A 23,986-nucleotide genomic window follows, 5' to 3' on the forward strand; every position below is an offset into this window, starting at 1 on the left:
TTGTTTATGTTATATCAATTAGAACAGAACAAAATCTTAACAAATAATTCATATTTTAAAAATATACAAGTTTTAAGTTCTTAATTCTACAAGGCAATCTTTTAAAAAATCCTAAATTTCTCCTAGTGACACAACACATTTTCTCTTAGCATGTCATCTTCCCTATTTTATCCATCATGCCTCGAAAAATTATGAAATATTAAATGTAAAATCATCATTGCTCAGACAAAATCATTTACTATAGTCTTCAGTTTTGTTTGGTTATAGAAATATTGAATAGAAAATCAGACCATTCCTGCCACACCTACCTGTTACATCCTCTATTTCATAATTTGTTAACAGTTCTCTCTTATGTTTAATTATAATTTACTTATAACCAATAGAAAGTCAAGGATTTTATCTATCAAATTATTTATTGTGTAACATTATGTCCTGAACAGTTAAATGTCAGTTTCACTCAAAGTACCATCATTATTCTTGTGGGAAGTTAATGACTAACTTGGATGAACTTGCAACAACGTTTATCACACAGTTAGAAAGCCACAAAAATTTTCAAAGATAAGGGAATGTGTCTATTTTTTGCCTATTATTAGGGTAAATGGTTTGATGTATTATTTAATTCAATAAAAATTATTCAGTGCATTACTACCATTAGTATAAAAATTAGGGTCAACTGTCTAAGATAATTGAGAGCAACAAAAAAGAAGATAGGTCAAGTATTTTATTTCTTGTTTTTTATGTTTATTCTTTATATATATACACATATATATAAAAGTAACTAAAATGTAAAAATATGGATCTTTTTAAGGTTAATTATGATTAGATTAAATAAAACAGATAATAATAATAAACATGTTTTGAGGCACACACATGAACAAATGTAGTAGCTTGTGAAAAATGTAATTTTATAATGTAATGTGCATATGTCCCACATGATTTACAACTTCTAATGAAGCAGATAGTAGTCAGACACTGTTCATAGGGCAATAAAACAATAACATTTAATTATAGATAGATATATACTGTTATGAACTTAGAGCTACTTTGGATAAATTAATATGGTTTCATATTAAAATTTGAAGTCCTTCTAGAAAGAAAAATGGGTAATTTAGATTTATTTCAATTTATGCTTTTGATGGTTATGAGGTAAGTCAAATTATCTGCTTCTGTTTTGAGATAGGGTAGAGAAATTAACAGGTAAACTGAGTTTTATTGAAAAAAGTTTGAAATGTATTCAGGAGGTTTTAAGGATTACACAATGTAAATTTGAGGTTTTTAATATAAGTAAAAGTATTTTTAATCTCAGCATGAAAATCACTTTGCACACAGACTATTTAAAATAAATACACTATACATTCATGAACAAGTTTTTATTTTAGTTTATTAAAAATACTTCAATAAAAATATTTTTTGTATGTGAAAGAGTAGGTAATGGTAACTGAAAGATGGTCAAATTTCAAAGTTTGAAGTATTAAATCTAAAAAGACTTGAAAGATGTACTAAGAGGTCATGTGGTAAGTCACATAGACTGAACTCATAATAAAAAAAGTTAATAAGAAAGGATGTGGTTCACAAGAAATAGGGGCAAGGTAACTTCTCACACCTGAGAAACAAAATCCAAAAACATAATGGAAGGCCTAAGAGCCTCCTCAGATAGGGCATGGAAAGGCACAGTAAAATCAGAAGATGAAAAATAAGTGGTCTAAGTCCTTATCTGCCTGGACAGGCACAGTATGTTTGGGAGGAAGTGGTGCAAAGTTCTGGTGATAGAGATTTACCCATGTAACATTCAATTGATTTCCTAGCAAATGCCAATAAATCTTCCAAACCTGTGACAAAGTGCAAGTTGCAGGTATGACCCACAATGTAATATGACTTCACAATTCATAAGTAGGAAGAGTCAACTGAAAGTATAAATAACAATACAACTGCAATAAAGTGGGTTTAAATTAAGATGAAGAAACAATCTGAAGAAACTTGGAAGTAATATAAATGAAAACCAGTTTGCAAAAATATTAAATACAAATGTGAAAATTGAAACAAATGAAGTAAGTTGTCCAAACAGAAGTGCTGCCAAATACAAAGTGATGGTTTAGTAGAGATATTTAGATGGAGTTACATGAATATGTCATGCTGCCATTGGTGGAGAAGTGATGCATGATAATTTATATGAGATGTGTTGGAATCATCTGATTCTAATGGGTAGGTAGGAGACTTGTGACATGTGTAAAGAAACAGTAAACATTTAAAAAGTAACACTGAATGAGAATAGCTAATCTTGTGAAAAGATAGAAGTACTGTATTGGGATTAGGAATCAGGTTCAACAATTTGTCTCTCACCATGATCACATAACAATGTCAGTTCTCATTTCATTTTCCACACTTTTTGATAACTTCAATCGTTTCAAATTCAAAGAAGCTTCAAAGTACACTGTTTGTAGTCAATACACTTATTAAGATTAAACTATCAACAATACTACACAATATCATTGTCAACGTTACTATAAATAATCAGAATTGGGCTAAATGTGAAACACTATTACAATTGATAATTTGTGATTGTGGCAGGTTGCAGACCAGGGGTTTCCAACAGATGGGTCGCGAAGCCTTGGCAGGGGAGTCGCGTAGCCTTGTTAGAAGTAGCTTGGGATAACATTTTATTTCATCAATTACATTTTCATGCTCTTACATTTTTTTTTGTTTCGGTGCAAAGCAAAACGTGTGCTACGTTAGTTCAATGTCATTAGGTGATATTATGGGTGTATGTATGCGTGCCTGTGTGAATGTGTATGTGTCTGCAACTGTATGTATGTGTGTACTAGTGAGTAGCAAGTATGTGAGTGCACGCGCATGTACGTATGCTTGTGTGTATGTTTAGCTGTGATTAAGTGTGTGTGTGCTCGCTGTTGATACGTGAGTCACATGTCCGTTGCTGATTGGTGGATGACGAATCGCACGACTGGCCACGCTCCTTCCCTCCCAATACTTACCCCATCATTACACTACCTGCACCCCCCACAAGTAGTCAGTGTAAGATCTACAGTTGCCAAAGCGTTCATTATTCAACATTTTTATTTTATTTTAACAAGGAGATAAGTAAGCAGTAGAGGTGTGTCCATGGCTAAACGGCGCAGATACTCAGAATGCTACCTCAACATTGGCTTCACCACTGTGCTCACCAACGACGGCATCGAGAAACCACAGTGTGTTTTGTACCATGCTGTCCTGAGTGCAGAGTCAATGAAACCATCAAAACTCAAGCGTCATCTCGAGATGAAACATCCAAAACACGCAAAGAAGGGTTTGGATTTCTTCAAGTGGCATGAACGGTGTCTTAAAAGCCAAAGAATCAATAGAAGTGGGTTGTTTCAGCAGCAGAGTGCAGCCGTAGTGGTAGCTTCATATGAGATTGCATTCAAAATTGCTAAACAAAAAAAGCCTCACACGATTGGAGAAACACTTCTTAAACCCTGCATGATGAAAGCAGTAAATCTTATTCTTGGAGAAGCCAGTGCAAAGAAGATGCAGCAAATATCCCTGTCAAATAATACTATACAGAGGCACATTTCTAAAATGTCTATGGATGTGAAGGAACAGGTTTTGACTGAAATCAAGGGTTCCCCTTTGTTCTCCTTTCAGCTCGACGAGTCAACAGATGTAAGTTCATGTTCTCAGTTGCTTGTCTTCGTGAGATACATTAATTCAGGTGACATCAAAGACAATTCTTATTCTGCAGTGCACTTGAAACCACAACAAAAGCTGATGATGTCATGGAAAAGTTTCAACTTTTTTTCAAGATGAAAATCTTCAATGGGAAAAGTGTGTGGGGTTTGTACAGATGGGGCACCGGCTATGCTGGGATCGAAATCAGGATTCCAGTCGAGAGTGAAGAAGCTAGCACCTCAAGCAAAGGGCATCCACTGCATGATTCACCGATATGCTCTTGCCAGTAAGACTCTCCCTGCCTCTCTGCAGGAAGTGCTTGAATCTGTAATCAAAATTGTAAATTATGTGAAGACTCAAGCACTCAACACTCGCCTATTCAGAGAACTATGCAAAGACATGAATGCTGACCACGAAGTCCTTCTCTTCTACACAGCAGTACATTGGTTGTCGAAAGGAAACGTTATTAATCGTGTCTTTGAAATAAAAGATGAAATAAAGCTATTCCTGGAGACTCAAGAAAGGAAAGATCTTGTAGCTCACTTCAAAGATGAAGCATGGAATAAAAGGGTTGCGTGCTTAGCCGACATTTTGACCAGCTGAACAAGCTCAATTTGAAGCTTCAAGGAAGGGAAACACATGTTCTCCTTTTTCAAGATAGTCTTCGGGCCTTTGTTTCCAAACTGCAGAACTGGCATCAGAAAACCAATCTTGGAAACATCGCTATGTTTGAAAAACTTTGTGGAGTGACGGACGAGTCTCATATCCAACTGGATCAGTTCCTCAAGGATGAGATTACCGAACATCTTCAGTCTCTAGAAAAGGAAGTCGAGCGTTACTTCCCTGAGCTATCACAGGAACATGAGGCCCTGGTAAGGAACCCATTTTGTACTGAACTTGATGTACCCAGCATCCCAGATGATATCCAAGATGAATTTCTGGATCTAAGGAACGACTCTTCAGCTCGTGATCTCTTCAAGGTGTAATCGTGACTCAGTTCTGGTGCGCTATGTATCAGTCATACTCCAAAGTCAGCACCATAGCTTTACATGTCCTTGTTCCATTTGCTTCTACTTACTTGTGTGAGGCAGGATTTTCCACTCTTGTCAATATAAAAACAAAGAATAGGAACAGATTGGATATTGGAGATGACATGAGACTGGCTCTAACAAACGCTCGGCCACGAATTTCAAAGCTTGCTGCTGAAATGCAACATCAGGCATCTCGTTAGCTGGGTTGGATAGCTGTTCAAACCTATGTTAATATTATTTTGAGAAATATATGTTCTTTTTGTGAATTCAGGTTGGACCAATGTGATTTAATTTGCTAATAAATAATTACAGAATTTTTAAATATTTTTTTTAGATGTTTCTTTCCCTCTCCTTCACAGAAAATAAAATAAAAATTAAGCTGCTGATAGTAAGCCCTAAGTAGGAGGTCACATGGGTTTCAAACTTTTAGGTAAGGGGTCGAGAGTGCCAAAAGGTTGGGAACCCTGTTGTAGACCATGCTTGGCTCAGAAACTGAAACAGAAAAAAACTTTAAAAAAAAGATTTTGCTGAAAGTAAATATAAAGTAAGGAAATCACATTTTGCATATGTCTATCATTTTTTCAAATCTAAAGAATATAGAGAATAAAAGAGAAATACTCTATCATTTTTCTGTCTTAAATTTTGCTTGGATATTCAAAGATTTAGGTATTTCCTTCTTTGCATAGTAATACAATTTGAGTACATATTTTCATCAGAGGTTTTAGTTGCTTTCTTCTTGTTTCAGACACTGAAAATAGCTCACAATAACCTATACATTAAAGTAAATAACACTAACCTTGCCACCTAGCAGCAGGAAGTAACTTCAGATCACTTCTAGCTTATTCAGTACTTGAAATGGAAGATCTAGTTGTTTGTTTCAAATGTTGACGGTATCTCTGATATAGAAAATTAGGTTGAGTAAAAACACTTAAGAGTTTTCTTATTATAAAAAAATATGTTGACTACATTTCCAGATTCATGTAAGAAAATTTATTAAAAACCATTTAAGCTTTTCTAAAAACAACTCACTTGGTTGTAACCTTAATGTCATACAACAAACTTTATAATATACATGTATTACTAATAATACAAACAGTTGACATGCACTTTTAACTCCTTCAACATGGGCTCGGTTAATCTCACCAACCATGACATCTTTGTACTTGCTAAAAGTCTCTTGAAGTATTTTTTAATAAACTAAAACAAAGATTTGTTCATGAATATACTAAATATTTGTTTGGAATAGTCTGTGTGCAAAGTAATTTTGATATTAAGATTAAAAATACTTTTCCTTATCTCAAAAATTTCAAATTTCCTTTCTGTGAGCTCTAAAACCTCATAAATACACTTCACGTGTTTTCAGTAAAACTTTATATTCAATATGTTATTTTCTCAATCCTATCTCAAAATGAAATCAGTTAATTTAAATGACCTTGTAACAACCAAAAATGAATCAAAATAAACATACATTACCCATTTCTTCTTTCTAGAATATCTTCATATTGTAACACGAAACTATATTTTTTTATCCTAAGTAGCTTTAAGGTCATAATAGTATACACCTACTTCTAATTAAAATTTATTGTTTCATTTCCCTTGGAACTGTCTGCCTACTACAAATGCCATAATAAATTGTAAATCACTCAGGGCATATGCAGCTCATATTATACTATCAAGTTATATTGATCACAAGCTAATACAAACTGTTAGCATATATGCTTCATGAAGTTGTTGCTGTTTGGTGTTTTATGGCACAAAGCAACTATGCTATATGGGCCAAGCAACTAGTAAAAAAAATAACGGTGAAAGTATTATAGAGTGTAAAGAGAAATTAAGTTAAAACAAAAAGAATAAGACGACATCAGATAAAAACTAAACAGAATTAAAAAAAGCCAATGGTCCTTAAAAAATTAAAAACATTTGTAAGGGGTAAACTGATATTAAAAGCAAGTCTTAAATGCTGCTATTGTTCACAGTCATAATGATGGCATGATAATAAAATGTGGGCTATTGTGACTTGAGTGTCACACAGACTACACATAGGTGCATCAGTCCCAGATAAGAAAATGAGTTAAAAAAAACTGTGACCAAAGCGTAGCCGAGTTAGGATGACTTCCTCCTTCCAATACTTATGAAAACAAGATGGCCAAAATCCAACAGAGGGTTTTATCAGGAAAAACTTATCGTTATGTTGCTCACTTAAAGTTGACTGCCCACTGGTATGGAGCAGAGCCTTGAATACAGGACTATATTCCATAAATGGAACAGGCACAGCAGTGATAGAGCCAGAGCAGACAGACTTAGCTGCAGTGTCAGTGAGCTTATTCCCATGAATACCAACATGGCCTGGTATCCAGAAGAGCTGGGTAGAAGTAGATGTTAAAGAGAAATGGGCCAGTCAGTTTTGAATATTGATAAGAATAGGGTGAGAACTGATGTGAAGCAACTCCAGGCCTAACAGAGAGATAAGTGAATCAGTATAAATAGTACAGTTCATGTACTGCATAGTTTCTATGTGATCCAGTTTAAGAGAAATGGCATACAATTCAGAAGTGAACAGAGAAACTGTAGAGAGGATTCGGAGTGCAACAACTGAATTACAACAAAAAATATCAGAGCCCACAGAGTCATCTGATTTTGAACCATCTGTATAAATTGGGAATGAAAGGATGGTTCGAAAGATGTTTGGCAAATAGAAGCGGTGCTTCCAATTGAGAGTATCTTCCTTCTTTAGACAACTTAAAGAAAGGTCTCACTTGGAGATGGTAATAAGCCATGGTGGAATGGGCTGACCTGTGGAAAGAACAATATCATCCAAGGACAGACCAAACTCAGCCAATTGTGCCTGTATAAAAAGGCAAAAGGAGCAATGGCAGACCATCTATTCTGAAAATGCATGGCCAACTGAGGAAGGTAAACACAATCCAAGGTGGGATGCTGTGGTAAGGATTGAAATTTAGAAGCATACAGTGCCCTTGTACACTTAATGTTCAGCTGCTTCATGTGTGGAATAAAAGTCAGCTTACGGTCAAATATAAGCCCCAAGAACTTTGCCTCTGGGACTATAGGAAACACAACTTAATGGAGACAGCACTCAAGGTCAGAGTGAATGTCCTGTTGGCAGGTTTCAGAAAGATATCCTGTAAGGAGAGACACACAGGATGATAAGAATCAATCAAATCCTTAATGTCATCTATATTTGAATAAAACTCTGATAGTCCCACTATATCAAAATGGCCATTTTCATTCATGTGGAGGAGAATGGGATGGTGAGCTCTTTTGTCTTAGACATTTTTGTTTTTACTGGACAGAGGTCTATCCATCTCCATGAACCCTGCCTGGGTCGAGTATGCAGCTCTCTGTCTGTAAACGAAGATTCCAGCGATTGAGGGAATGAATGAATAATCGTTTTGTATCTCAGGGGCTGGAAAAGAAGATGGAACTGAGGAAGTGCCAGAACCCAAAGCCGAAGGAGATGGACCTGGGCAGACACTGAAAGCAGTGGTGGGGACAGAGATAAGAGTGGGCGTAGAATCGTCAACTCTTTTAATCATGGAGAGCAAAAGACTCCTCAGATGTTTTGCAAATGACTCTGTTGGAGGCACAGAGAGATCTGTCTGCACTCCCACTATGGCAGTGGAAGGGAGTGCATCAACATATGTCTGAAACAGAGTGGAGGACAAAAAACTTCTGAGCCTCTGACAAGGAGATATTGATCACAATCTTCAAGCATTGCACCTCTTTTTCCTCCATCCACTTAGGGCAAGAACTAGAGTAAGAGGGGTGTGAACCATTACAGTTAACTCTGTGTGATTCCAGTTTACATTCACTGGCATTATGGTCTTTGCCACCACAAAGAGCACATGTTAAAAAACATGGCAGTTGTCTTCAAGTGGCTGAACAGCTGACACTAAAACATCTGAGAAAGTTGGGAATGTATGGCCATTCCTTACAGTTGAAATAATATGCCTTGACTGTGGCAGGTAGACGTGGTGATGTAAATGTCAAAATTAGAACATCAGTAGACATATAAATACTGTCTTTACAGGCATAAATATAGCAAACCACAGAAATGCCTTGGCTGACAAAACCAGCAAAGATCTCTGCCTTGGAAATATTCTTCACGTCCCTCTCAACAATAACTCCTCTTGAACAATTCAGGGTAGCATGGGGAGTAACCTCAATGGGTATATTCCCAATGCTCTTTGAATTCAGGAGGACTTTAGTGTGTTGTAGTGAAAATGTCTCCAGAGCATAACTTTTTTGCTAACTTGGAGGAACCAGTAAGCCACGCTAATCCCTTTTGAATGAAAAGGGGACATCTCCCTAAAGATTTCTTGGATAATGAATGCAGCATGAGAAAATGAGGTGTTGAGTCTGACTTTGATAGTGATTGTATAAGTCATCCATAGATGGTTATTTTCCAATAATCTGTTTTTCATTTTTTATTTTTTGTTATAAATAGAGATATCCATAATAAAATAAGAATATTTCAGTGCTCAGTGTCCACACAATGGATAGAAGGCACAATGCATTGCCAAACAAAAACTATGCAGCAATGCTAGGGTTTCGTGAGCAATGTATACAAACACCAACATCAAGCACAATGTCCACAACACCTGTTGAGTATGTCCAACACTGGAACTTGGTTGATCCTAGCTCAAGTGATCCAGATAACTGACCCTGAAGAGGCCACTCCAAGGCTGCTCATCTACAGGAATTCAAGGCCAAAGTGGTGTGTTAGGGTTAGACCCTCAACCACCAGGATCCTCTACTCCCCTTCACAGGCCACCACAGATGGCAAACACATGGGTGGATGTTCAGATCCCAAAGAAGGTAAATTGAAATTATAGAACTTTCTCTGGAAGGTTCTCTCACCATGTTCAGGAATTACTTGTTTCACCTAATCCAATCTTAACTAACTTAAAAAAAAGATCCCTTTTTCACATTTTAGTTACTTTTATATTAACAAATAAAGAATAAACATAGTCATTAACTTTCTCTTGGGAACAAAGGTCGTATTCTGAGTGAAGTTAATGATTTTCTTTTCAGAACACTACATTATACAATGCATGATTTGATAGATGAAAACCTTGATTATCTGTTCCTTATATGTAAGATATAATTAAGTGTAAGAGAGAACTATTACCAAATTCTGAGAGTATGTGACAAGTGAGTTGGTAGGAGGGGATCTAATTTTCTATTTGATAACTCTATAATCAAACAATATTAAAAGCTAAAAAATATGATTTGTCTGGGCAATGAATATTTTATAGTTAGTAACTGAAACTCAGTTTTGTACTTTCTTAAGAGGTGATGGATGAAATAGGGAAGACAAGACGTTTACAGAAAATATGTCATTTGTGACACTTTACGGTAAATTCAGGATTGTTTTTTAATATTGCCTTGTACAACTAAGAACTTGAAACTCATATGTTATTAAAATGTGGATTATTTGCTAATATATTTTTCTATACTAATTTGTGTAATATAAACAAAAAGAAATTTACTAAAATTTGTAATGTAAGACACTAAAACTTTGTGTCATAAGCAGTAAAGGATACCCATGGTAAGAAGGTTAAAAGCACATATAAACTTTGAATGAAAAATAACATACAATAAAAACTTCAAAAGTTTTGAAGTAATACTTTCTATAAAATATATTTTTAATAAGTAACTTTATTTTGCTCTTCCTTTTCCTTTATATTTGTATAATTAATAGAAAAACAGTTTTCATGAACTCTAGTAATTTTCCAAATGTTTGTTCTCTGCCCATTCTTTTGTTTTCGGTTTCACTGTAAATTTTATTTGGTATTTAATCCTTTTTTATTAGTTTAATAAAAACAGTGTAATGATCATCTACCAATTAAATTTTGTAATTTTCTTCTCTAATTCCTTAGCTCTTTCCATACAGAGTTGGCATATTACACCAACCAATCTTATAATACAATGTAACCATTAGAATTTCCTATTTTATAACTTTTAAACATCACAAATCTTCTGTACACAAAAAAAATCAATTTTTAATTGTTTTTACTAAAGATTTGTAGGTGAATATATGGAGTCACCGTGTTGACTGCTCCAAGTGAGTAATATTCACATTATGATTTTAAAAAAATTCTTCATCTGAAAATTTTCAAATTTCATTTCTGTAACCTCTGAAACCTCCTAAATAAATGTAAAACTTTTTATCTTTCTGCTAAACTTTATCTTTTTTCTCTTACTTTTCTACCATATGTCAGAACAGGGCCAGTTGATTTTACCAAACTCCACCACCATAAAAAAACATTATAAAATAAATCTATATTTCCCCTCTTCACTTTCTAGAATGACTGCAGATTGCAACAGAAAACTATATTTGTTTATCCTAAATATCTGAAGCATTGTAACTGTTTTCATCTGTTTATGTTTCTACTTTTATTATTCTATTGCCCTTTGGTTCATGCCTATCTAATAATCTTGTATACAAGTCCTAAATCACTTGGTAAACGAACAGTTCTAGTTACCTTGCTGAATGGCATAACTTCTGAGGTACTCACAAGAATATTTTGTGTATAATTATTGCTGTTACTAGTTTTCATTTTCTTACTTAACCCTTATATAGCAGCAATCATCAACTGATGCTGCTACCTACAACATTCCTGCTGTTTAAAAGTTAATCTAATTTAATAATTTATCTAATTTTTATATTTTAGTTAATATAAATAACAAATGTAGATAAAAAAAACATCAAATATAGTACTTACCTTTGATCTTTTTTTTTATACTGATGGTACTAGTACACTGATCATTTATTTATTTAAACAATTCATCTAAAAACACAAACTAATAGTATTCACAAAACAATGTTCTATAACTATTATAATTTAACTGGCTTTCTAACTAATGCACAAGAGTCTTAAACAATTTTCTAAGCTTCTTGGTCTGAACAGTGTGTGAAAAACTTTCAAACTGAAGATGAAACAGACAATACAGATGAGTATGGCAAGTGGATATGACATTCTAGTATGTCTTTGTAAACAAAGAAGATTGAATGCAATAAAAATTTGACTCTGCCTTAGTAATACCTGTATGGTAATGAGAACTTTACATTCAACTTTGTAACTTCAGATGGGTAGTAACAATATTAGAGAATAGGCAAGGGAACAAAAATCAAGATTTTCAAACATGGTAAGTTTGAATATTCATTGAATTATTTCCTTTTAAAATTAAAAAATAAAAACTTGTATACTGTTAAGATTAATAACTATGTTTTTAAGTTAAGTTGATTCAAGCTTTGCATGAAACTGTAAAAAGTCATGGCATGAGCACTCCAACTTACCTCTAGCAAGAGGTTAACTTGCTCATGCGTGAAATAGTAAACACTCCTTACCATTTTACTGGGCAGTTTTCTCATTAACATTTAAACATGTAAAAATTACATAAATTCTCACAACAAAATCTCATTATTTTAACCTTCTGTTAATATTTTCCAGTCACTCTTCCAGGGTACAACTTGTTTCTTTTTTATCACCTACACTAAGTGTAATAATTTAACACAAACTAGCTGAAACTTCTGAGAACAACAAACTGTCTGTGCAAATGTTTATAAAATATTTGGTGTCCATGAAGACCCTGGAAGACATATTGACCAGATGCAAGCAGCAAACTATCACATATACTTTTTCCTCAAAAATAATTAATAGATGTGTGTGTGTATATACTAATAATCATACAAAATAAGAACTTAACATCATGTGTTAGAAAACAAAAGTTTTCAGCAACCACATAACAATGAAGTGACTCAGATTTTTGACATTGATTTTATTTCTGTATTTTTTTTTATTTGGATTACATTTTAGTATCTTATAAACACACATACACACACATTAATTTCCTGTGAAAAAAAATGACGATGGATTTAATGTAAGATGTATGAATATTTCCCAACACATTTCTAGGTTTACATGTATATTACATGAAATTTAATTTTGAGTTTCTGGACTGATTTTCCATTTCAGATAATTCATGTTTTCTTCAAGACAATATATTATTTATTTGGGTCAGATGTTTACCTATAAAAATTATAAACATGTTGAAATTAAACTAAACATTTAATCATTTGGAAACGTGGTGTACTTAACAAATTTACCTATGTACAAAATTAGATGTGCTTATGTACATACATATATAATTCAGCGTTTACATTTTAGCCCAGCTGTTTTGAATTACTTAGCCTTTTAATGGTTATAGAAAAACTGTTACACTCATAATCTGAACATCCAGAAAATATCAACTATTTAACTACTCCATTTTTTATTTAAATAAGGATCAATGTCCATTAGAAGTCAAAAGAATCAAAATATCATGCCTTTATCATTTGTGGTTATACAAAATCATATGAATCTTTTGAAATGCATATAAAATTAGAATATTTTCCATAAATTCTGTTACATCTTCTAGTAATATATTTACCTTGTTAATTCTTCTCAAGTAGGTATCAAAATGTTTTCTTGTTACTTCTGGAATGTATGGAGATGAAGGAATTGGACCTTGTTCAACAAAAGAGTCTCCCCATGTCTTTATAAAAAAATCTAATTCACGTTTGCTTCATCTAAGATCATTAAGCACAGCTGGAAGATTCTGGCTACTGTTGTGGACAGTCCATTTGTTGTAATCATTTACAATATTGGACAGACGCTCACCTTTCTGAAGATCATGATGCTCATAATCTGACTTCATGTTTGGTAATCCATCACTAGGGCATCCTTTTGAGTGAAATTATAAAAAAAAAGCACTATTTACAAATACACACATAAATATAAAATACATAAAAAATGGAATAAACTAGCATTTCTTAATGAACAACTATATATACTAACAAACAAAATTACAGCTTCCCTACTTTACTCAGATGTGGTGAAAATTAAGTGGATGACAGATAATAAAAATTCAAAATATGTCCACTGAGACTGGAAAAAGATGATGAGAGTGGTTAGGTAAAAGAAGACACAGACAAAGCCATTCTGTAACCAGCAATCATAGAAATGGATAGACCACTCTCAGAAGCTAGGTTAAAAAAGAACTGAGATGAAGAACAATTAGACAACTTAAAGGAAGTAATGAATGGATCAACATCGACAAACCATCCATTTATAAAGAACTGAACAAAAGATCATAAACCATCATAGTAGTAGATGGACATTTGAGGCAGATGATACAGAAGTCCTAGGATTACCAAGAGGTGATTGAATGTAAACCACAGTTTTGCTGGTTGAATCTGGGTGATGAGAAGAATATGGTGACAAGGAGCTGTAAATTAAAAGCAGTACCTTAGAAAAAGTCAAAGAAGAGAACAAACATACAAAAAGATGGTGAATTCAACACAGACTCAGATGGAATAACACCAGAGCCATGAAGTCTCAGAGTGAAGGGCAAAAAGGAGGTAGCTTGATGCAGTGGATAATCACAAATGCACTAAAAAAAGAGAATTCCCAAAATGAGAAAAAACAGAAACATTAAGAAATGCAAGAAAGACTTTGTCTGAAAGACAGTCTGAGCAAGACAACCAATCTACTATTAAATTCACAGCTCTAATAATGTGCATTCAACAAATGGTTGTTAAAGTTAAGAGACCAAAAGTAGAGCTTCAAAATGAGAAAACTGAGATTTTGATACGAAGTATCTCTTTGTTATGCAATATAAAAAATGACATTGGAGTTTAAATAGCTTAAAATAGGTTTCCAGACAGTTTTAAGAAGAAAAAAAAATGGTGTCATGCTCACTGAACTTTCCAGATCTCAGAGGCACTAATGTGGAAAGACCACTCCACAAAAGACCAAACACTGAAAATATCCAGAACTACATACCACTCGGCTAAAAAGACATTCTTGATAGAAGTAATGAGCTAAGGAATATGGATGGTAAGAGTAGTGTAGAAATGTATGAACCACTACAACATTTAGAGATAAAGAGATTAAGGTACAGAAAAGAAAGAAGACAATGGATCAACAGGTATATAATACTGCCCAGATGGGATCCAGTGAAGAATATACAAAAAGCACATTTCCATAGGAAGAACAGATACAAGAGAGGGAGTCTAACTTCAAAAAATAAGGCATCCCAATACTCAATAAAGCAAGTCTAAGAAATAAAAAAGCAAGTTAACAGCAAACACTGACTAAAGATATAAGAAACTTGAAAAACAGGTTAGTATGACTTTCTCTAGTAAAGCTGTTAAGGTAGTAATGCAGAGTTTTAGATAAAAAGTTAAGGTGAGTGAGAAAAACACAAAGATGAGCAAACTGAAGGTAAGAGAGTCAAAGTAGGAGAAACAATACCCAAGCTGGTAAAACAGATATCAGGAATAAGGACACTAGAAAAGATGAAAAGTTCCAATCACAAACAACAGAAATAGAGACTTAAGGCCAAAGAGGTCAAGACAACTGAAAGTCAACACAAAAAATCTGAAGTAATGCAACAACCAGGTAAATGAGAAAGTTGGGGTGTATGTAACAAGTTCAACTGAGAACCAGCAGAAACATATGTAAAATATCATAGTGGAGATCAAAGACAGGCATTACTTAGTACTTGTCAGGGATAGAAGAACCAGAAGCAATAGCAGGTTGTGGAAAGTGTTAGTCAAAGTCATTCAAAGACAAAACAGGCTCAGAAAAAGTAATAAAAGCAGGAGGGCATGGGTCTTGGATCCAAAATGAAAAATACAGAATAGAAACAGCCATGTGATATACAATAGCAGGTACAATGTTTACCAATAAAGTAAAATCAGTTATTATTTAAGGAAAATAAAAATTTCTATGGAGGAGACTTTGGACTTCTCTAATTTCAGAGACCAAGAAAATATGATAAATCATATTAATTAAAATCTATAAAACTAAAACTTACTGTGCATGTAAGATGTTTTCCCATCATACATTGGTGTGATACATGTTTTAACAAAGAGTGGTAGGACTTTTGCTCAAAGCCTTCTTTCAGTGACACAAAATATTAGTTATCTGTGGTATGAAAAGGTGAATAGAATTTCTGAAAAAAAAAGAGGTTCCTTACCATACACTACAGTGAAGTCTTGAGATCAAGCAGAATTTAACAACAGATAATCAACACAAAGCTGAGGAAGAAAAGATCTGCACAAAAGGAAGCTTAAGGTGGGAGGAAGAGAGTTGAAACAGCAATTCCTAGTTTGGGGATGTTTGTAATAAGTTCACCCATGAAATATGAGAGACAAGTGGAGTGATAGAATAAATTTCATATAACTGAATTACTGGAATGGCAAAAGATAAAGGATGGGTTAACTGATCCACATAAGAGATGTAAAGATAAGATAAAGGATGGGTTAACTGATCCAAATAAGAGATTTAAAAAAGAAAAAAGCAAAGCAAAAAAGGAAAGAGCAGATAATCATCCAAAGAGATGGCAGACTCAGCAGGAACTACAGAATCTTGGGCCCAAGAAAAAGAATGTGGGATAAAACCAACCACTTTACGAAATTATGTATAAAGGCAGTAACATTGTTCAATGCTAAAGTAACTCCAACTGCAAGCAAAGTAAAATAACAAAAACCCCTTTTAATACATTTCTGAATCTCAGGACACTTCAGAAATGTGGTATATAAAAATCCTTATTAAATAATATCTACAAAACTGAATTAATTGGAATTATTGTTAAAAGCTCCTGTCCAAACCTTATCAGAGGGTTAATTATCAAGGTCAATATTACTTTCAAGGAAACCATATTCAGCATCTTGAACATTTCTGTCAAGTCTAGTGATTCAGTTATGTGAAGAAACAAAAGTAATACAAGAAAAATAACAGTTCTCATTAAAGGTCTAACAAATTATTTTAAATTTAAGTCAGGTGCAACACAAAAATTTGTTTCACAAAAGCTTGAAAAATAACACACCTACACACTGAAGTGCCAAGGAAAAATATTAACTTTTAATTTACACAAAGGTTTCATGAGAATATTGCATAAGAAGGTTGGGTCAGCTTCCTATTGATGGAATGGTTTAACTTAATAATGAGTGCATCATAAATGAGTACAATAAATGTTATGTGCAGAGGGTCCAAGGCTTGGTACATGTTCAACAACTTTTCAGCTTAGTGTTGAGTAGTTCACTATTTGATCTGTGGAGATGTAAATACAACAATCTCAATATATTATTCTTTCCTTTTTTTTTTAAATTGCAGAAACAAAGAATATAGAAGATTTCAAAATTGAAATTTTTCTGTAAATATAGTACCTATAACTTAGATGTGCAAATCAAGGCATTGTACAGTTTAATACTGATGGATTTCAATCCATAAGTTTAAACTAATGATCATCAACATACGAATGTAGTGTTGCTAGAATTTGTTAAATTATATCTTGTAAGTTTATGTAATTATGTTCAATGCAAAAATTTAAGATTATGTAGATCTGGAAATAATGATTTTGTTTAAATCAGATGTGGATGGACATTGCAGTTACTTTCAATCAGACATTTCTTTATTTGTGACACTCTTACAAAAGTTATGTTGTAGAACAGAAGTGCTTAAAAACTCCCACTAAATAAAGGAAAGGTTACACATTTCAAGTTGAATGTTCTGTGAAATATCAATTCATGTTGTCAATTGCATACTTCCATGAATTTTAACAAAAGTGGCTAATACAAATACTAATACAAATTTCAATGTAATGTTTTGATAATCACAAGAAACACCCAAATGGTTCACAATCTGGTTCATAGGATATAGTTTCTATGATCTGTCATGAGGGTACTGACAAAGCTGGAGCTAAAGACATAGCTAAGCCAAGTCTACATTGTACATGTGAAAGCTCATTAAATAATTTTCGTTAAAATCAAATGCAAAAGACATCACTTTTTAAAGAAAACATAAAATATACTAAAGACAGTTACATGAGGAAACAGTCTGATTGAAAGCAATACTTTTCACTTGTATCTTTCTAAAAAGATATTGGTATAGTTTAACCAAAACTCACTTTAACAAACATGGTCAATTTTCATTGTGATCAAAGGTGAGTTGAACAAAATGTTCTGATAATGGTGCTAACTTAAGACAATAGTTTATGGTTTCTATTCAAAATAACAATAGTAATCTTTACAATAATCATTTGTGCACCCTCTAAAGATATTAATTACACAACAACCATTCTATGAAGGTTATTCTTATCTTTACCAGATCCAACACTAAAATGTAGGTCTATTTAACCAACACTGAAAACATTTTAAAATTACAACACACTCTAACACCATCATTAAATTTCCTCCATAAATTTAATTGAATCAAAATTTTTGAAGTTTCAATTTACTAACCCTAATATTCATTTTTTAATGTTCAACCTATTCATTCAAACATTTCCTATGGACTACTCATACAGCATACACATGGGCAAGTTATGCACACTCTTGACAATCTTAAACACTTGAAGTCATCTGTATTTCTTGAAGTCTTTAAAGTTATAATTTTCCTACACTGAAAATACATTTCTGGTAGGTATTTGTCTCATAAATAGCCATTATCATTCGGTGCTGCCCTTTCTATGCTCAAAATGCTCTGCACGTCACAAGCCTAAAGCACCCACATATCTGATTTGAATGCATCTTGCATGTAAATTATCATGCATAAACCCTATACCAATAAGAGTGCAACACACTTTTCTAATGCATGTGGCTCTCTCTATTTAATTCTACCTAACTATTACGTAAATGTTTGGCAGAAAATGTAATCACCAGTTTTTAGTGGGAAGGAAGGATGGCAAGTGTGAGAGACAAGTAGCTGTCAGAAATATATTTTCAGCATAGGAAAATTATAGCTTCCAATATGGTACATTACTTCCCCCTCATATAAATAGTTAGAATTCCATATTAAATAGGTGGAGGAACTGGTGCAATGGAAAGAAAAATGCATCCTTCAAAAGCATCCAAAGGATACCTACAGTGAAGGATCATATGTGTAGAAAACTGCACAACTTCTGTACCACATGTACTCTTTGCCCAGAAAATGGAAGGAGCACATCCAAAAGGAAGAGAACAATGGTTGAATAGAGATTTGAGTCATATAATATTGGAATCTAAATCCCTTAGAGCACATCATTTTAATGAGAGTTAAAGGATGTTCTTAAGGTCCACATGCCTGGATGAAGAACTTCCTCTTAGAGACAATGGAGATGAGATGTCAGGGGATAAAGTACCTGATCTCATGAGCAGACACCTGGAAGGAAGTATGGGAAGAAGACAATAAGGAATAATAAGCCAAGAGATTTAAAAGCCAAATCCAATTGGACAGAGTGGAAGAAGAAAGGTCAAGAACAAAGGATGTTTGCCAAGAAATGAGCAGTTAGAAACAAGCACCATGAAAAGAAACCTTACAAGCAACTTACTGAAAAGCATGAGCAGGGCACAGTAGCCTATCCAAATCCAACTAAGAACAAAGGTGGGAAATAGAAAGAAGGGAAATCTGTAAAAAGGAGGAATTAGTTTTCCGAACAGCTGAAGTTTTGGGAAAGAAATATTAATCTTGATATAAAAGAGAACATAAATGGAATAATACAGAACATGTTAAATGTCAATGGCAAATAAATGTGACCTATGATGTGAAGAGAAGGAAATTGATCTTAAGGAAAAATCAAGCACAAGGACAGCAGTTCAAACAGAGGCGGTGATGAACCACATTAACATCTCAATCCAAAAGGACATCATGCCAAGATGGACAACTAATTCAGAAAAAACACAAAGGTTAGGAAAGGTAAGAACTTCATGGTAATAAGAAAAAGTGTGAGATAAGGCAGTCCAATAACATTCAACTAAGGACACAGAAGATCCCTGATCAAAGAGTCAAGTGAAGAAGTCCATAATATGAGGAACCATGGGTCAAGTGGGTGAACACCCGACCCAAAAACCAATGGTGGAAAACATTCCACTTACATGACAAACATCCCTCGATAAAGGGGCAAATGGAAGAAGCTAAAAAAAGAAGTTACCCTTCAGAACAAACTGAATCTGCTTGCCAAGAATTGGATAAAAAAAAACAGATGTGAGGATGTATGATAGAAAGAACTGGACAAAATGCCAGTTGACCAAGGCTGCCATGTAACGTATGAAATGAGGAAGAGATAGTGGTGGGGCATATTGGAACTGAAGCAATCATGGGAACCACAGTTGTGTCAACCAGTAAGAAACATTCAGAAGGACTTAACACAGTGCAGCATGGATAATCAAGATTATCCTATGAAGAAGGATGGGAAGATACACATAAAGGTATTGTTGGTCCAAACTTGTCTGAAAGCACTGACAACCAGAGCAAGAGTATGAGGAACTATGGACCAAATCAAAGGTAAGTTAGTACTGAGAGATGTGGTAGATGCATTTAAGTAAAAAGAACCACACTGAAAACAGCTAGTGGAAAACAAAAGGATTGAGAGACTACTCTGTTTGATACATTTTTTTCTGAAGGGGAAAAAATGATCCACAAAAAGATTGAATTCACCTGGTACATGACACACAATGACAAAAATACCAAGTACATGGGACCAAAAAAAATCCAAGGTCTGACCACAAAGGGAAGGAGAATGGATCTTGCCTTGTTGATTGAGATAAGCCATGACTATAGAATTGACAGAATGGATCATAATCAGATAATTCCTGACAAGATGAAGAAAATGATCCAAAGCACGACATATAGCCAGAAGTTATAATAGGTTATATGGTAAGATCTTTCAGTCAGAGACTACTGACAAGAAGCTCCCTGCTAATCAACTCATGCCCTCCAGCCCTGAAAGGAAGCATCTGTAATATGTAAATCCTAATGAATGGAAGGAAGTGAAACACCCACCAAAGTGTAAGTTTTGTCAAACCACCAATACAAATTATCTACAAGAGAAGGAGGAGGTGAAATCGGAGCCTCAAATGGTTCCTATACAAAATTCCATTGGTCATGCAGAGCCCACTGAAGGGACCACATATGTGTCTTACCCAGAGGGATAAGGGCTTTCATGGAAGACTACATCCCCAAAAGCTACAGAACATTACAAAGTGTTTGTTTGTTTGTTTTTGAATTTCGTGCAAAGCTACATGAGGGCTATCTATGCTAGCTATCCCGAAGTTGGCAGTGTAAGACTAGAGGGAAGGCAACTAGTCATCACCACCCACTGCCAATTCTTAGGTTACTCTTTTTACCAACAAATAGTGGGATTGACTGTCACATTAAAACACTCCATGAATGAAAGGGCAAGCATGTTTGGTGTGACAGGGATTGGAACCTGCCACCCTCAGATTGCAAGTCGAGCACCTTAACCACCTGACCCTGCTGGGCATTTTACAAAGTGTAAAAGAGGGAACAGTAAGGGCATGGAGAACTGAAAGCTCCATTGAACAAAGTCAAAGAGGAGAATGTTAGGCCTGCCAGAAATGAGTGTTGAACAAAATATACAAATGAACGAGATATTGGGTAGGTATAAGGAATTATTTTTCCAATTTGATCAACCAAGCTATATGAGCTGCTTCCAGGAGCAGCTAATGAATGTGATGGAAAGACTCCTGATTGGAAGGAGCTAACAGAAGCCAGTCATTTATGTAATGATGGAAGCATGTAAATGTCAGCTTAATGCCTTGACTGCCTGACACAAAATATACAGGACAATAGCAAGTCCCAATGACAGTGTGCAAAATTGGTAATATACCCTATGATGAACAAACCAAAGGTACTGTCTAGAGTGATGAGATATTGGAATATGAAGGCAAGTAAACCTAGAGAAAAAGCCCACCTGAGGAGGAGAAAAGACTCCATAATAAATCAGGGTAAAACCATAAATTGAGGTGGGTCAAATATATCACATGCCATAAGTCTCCAGTTTTCAAACACCCAGGAAAAAATCCTGGAGAAGAATAATTGACAGATTGGATGGCATGCTGGAAGAGAACATATTGTGCTTCAGACAGATACTGACTGGTGGTGGGGTAACATGGCAATGAAAAGGAAATGGGTATCTCAGATAATGGAAAAGAAAGTGGATGACGAGTCCCTCAAATAAAACCAAAATCACCCACAAATCTGTGGTGAAAGGTTGTCAAACGGAAACAAAATTGAACAAGGGAAACCCTAATAGTACTGTGGGTGGCATGTCCATTTGCATCAAATAAAATGATGAGATGAGGAACACAGTTGAGAAGGAGCTGGGTGGGAAACAGTAATACAGGCATGTCTAAGCTCAAAAAGCGACAAATTATTTTCTCAACAAAGATGAAAGGGTGCTATGATGTCACACCAATTCCAAAGAAAATTGCAAAGTTTCAAGAGTATTACAAAAAAAAAAATTTGCTGAAGAAAAGAGGCCATATGAAAGTCTCAGAGATAAGGAGGGAGTAAACAAACCTGGACCAAAGCTGCACTCCTCCCCAGGAGATTCCAAGAACTGAGAAACTACATGTGTAAGGCTAGAGATGAAGGAGACAAAAATGCCAACATGGAAGTAACTGGGGAGAGGCAATCTCTTAAAAAAACCCTCAAAATCTCTGTGGATTACCTCAGAAAGGAGGTGGGTAGTAGACAAGTACAATAGGAGAGTCAACAGGATAAGATAAAGTTGGGGTTATGTGAGTGGAAGTAATACACCATATCAGAAACCTCAGTTTCAATTACTGAACCTTTTCAGAAGTTAAGGTTTACGAGTAACTCCATTAACAGTCTGCTGTCACTATTTCATTTAAAAGAATTTACAATAATGTGGTAAAAATAGGTCATAATATAAATAGCTTTAAGTCCTCAATTGATCAGATTTCATTTAAAAGAATTTACAATAATGTGGTAAAAATAGGTCATAATATAAATAGGTTTAAGTCCTCAATTGATCAGGTAATATAAAAATTACAGAAAAATTGGTCATAATGTGACAAAATAATCAACAAATTTTTATCCAACATAATTTGACAGAATGCTTATAAAGAAAAAAAATCCATTAAAAAAAGATGTAAAAAATTAATAAAAAAAATAGTATTCCAAGTACATTATGAACAATTACAAATATATTTTAATTCAGTAATAACTGTAGCCACTGGTTATGTATGCATTTCCAGCTTGCCCCTAATATAGAAGGAATTTTGAAGGAGCTTGGGTTATAAATAAGGTTTAATATTTTTTGTCTTAAATTGATTTTTAAATCTTAATGTTTTGCTAACAGTATGTAGTGTTTATACCATGTGTCTTTTAAAATATATGATTAAATTCAAATAACCTAACTAGGGAAGAGTTTTAACAATAGAGATAACTAACCAGAATCTACACTTTAGATATATATCAAAATTGGTTAATTGTTTGCCTACTTTAGTTTGCCAGTAAATGATGAAAAAGTTGAGTGACATCTTCTCACACCTGGCTTCTATATGTATATATTTTTCTTCCACTACATTTCATGCTTTATTGAAGATAATAAATTCCAAAATAAATAATATTTTCCATTCACTAACCCTTTTGAATCAAATGATGTTTGATGACATGCTCGATGTAATCCTGGCTACAAACTCCTTCAGCTGGTAGAAAAGCACAAACTCCACTTTTACCATACTGGCAGATAAATGATCCCCCGTTCTTTATGCAATGACAGTTTTGAAGATGATGACAGAAGTCCCTTGAATTGGTGAAAGCTGGCATGTGAGGGCAAATAAAGCAGGCTGTCTGTAAATCTGCTTCCTTGAATGATTCTTGGAAAGCAAACAGTAAATTGCAGTAGTTTCAGTACTACATAATAAATAACACACACTACGCTTTTATATATATACACACACACATACTACCATAACAAAATATCAATACATATATTTATGGCTGAAAGACCACAGCAGCTTTTAACCACTTTGTACCCTTAAAACATTGATTCCCAAATAAATATACTTCACGTAGATAAGGATAGTCTGTACAAAACAAATCAAAACAAGTTTACCAAAATATAGAAAAGTATATAAAATTAGCAAGTATTATAAAAATCAATGTTCCTAATTGCATAGGGTGGAGTCTGTCAAACTTAAAACATTTTAAATGTATGAATCATTATACTGATCTACAAGTATTGATTTTGCAGACCTTCATTAAATTTCTTTCCTACCCATTTGTGCAAACTTATAAATTAGCCAAATATACAAAAGGTGACCGTTTATATTTGTTATAACTTTATTAACTGTAAATGAAATTCATGCACTATTATTGATTCTGATATTAAACTTGATCTTGTAAATATTGTATTTACAAATAGATATCAAACAAGATTTTAATGTAACTTGATAAGTACTAATAGCTGATACT

The 23,986-nt window shown here is 34.0% G+C and overlaps 1 pseudogene across 1 annotated transcript in view; it reads right to left on the bottom strand.

Moving 5' to 3' along the window:
- LOC143251755 (vacuolar protein sorting-associated protein 54-like) overlaps positions 1-23,986 on the bottom strand; it is a 92,745-nt pseudogene that overhangs the window by 63,570 nt on the left and 5,189 nt on the right. The window contains exons 2-4 of the transcript XR_013028649.1: positions 23,155-23,388; positions 13,149-13,441; positions 5,545-5,590 (exon numbers count right to left, since the gene is read on the bottom strand). The product of XR_013028649.1 is annotated as a vacuolar protein sorting-associated protein 54-like (transcript). The remainder of the gene's footprint in view (positions 1-5,544; positions 5,591-13,148; positions 13,442-23,154; positions 23,389-23,986) is intronic.

This window comes from Tachypleus tridentatus, chromosome 6 (assembly GCF_004210375.1).
Source record: "Tachypleus tridentatus isolate NWPU-2018 chromosome 6, ASM421037v1, whole genome shotgun sequence".
NCBI classification, from domain to species: domain Eukaryota; kingdom Metazoa; phylum Arthropoda; class Merostomata; order Xiphosura; family Limulidae; genus Tachypleus; species Tachypleus tridentatus.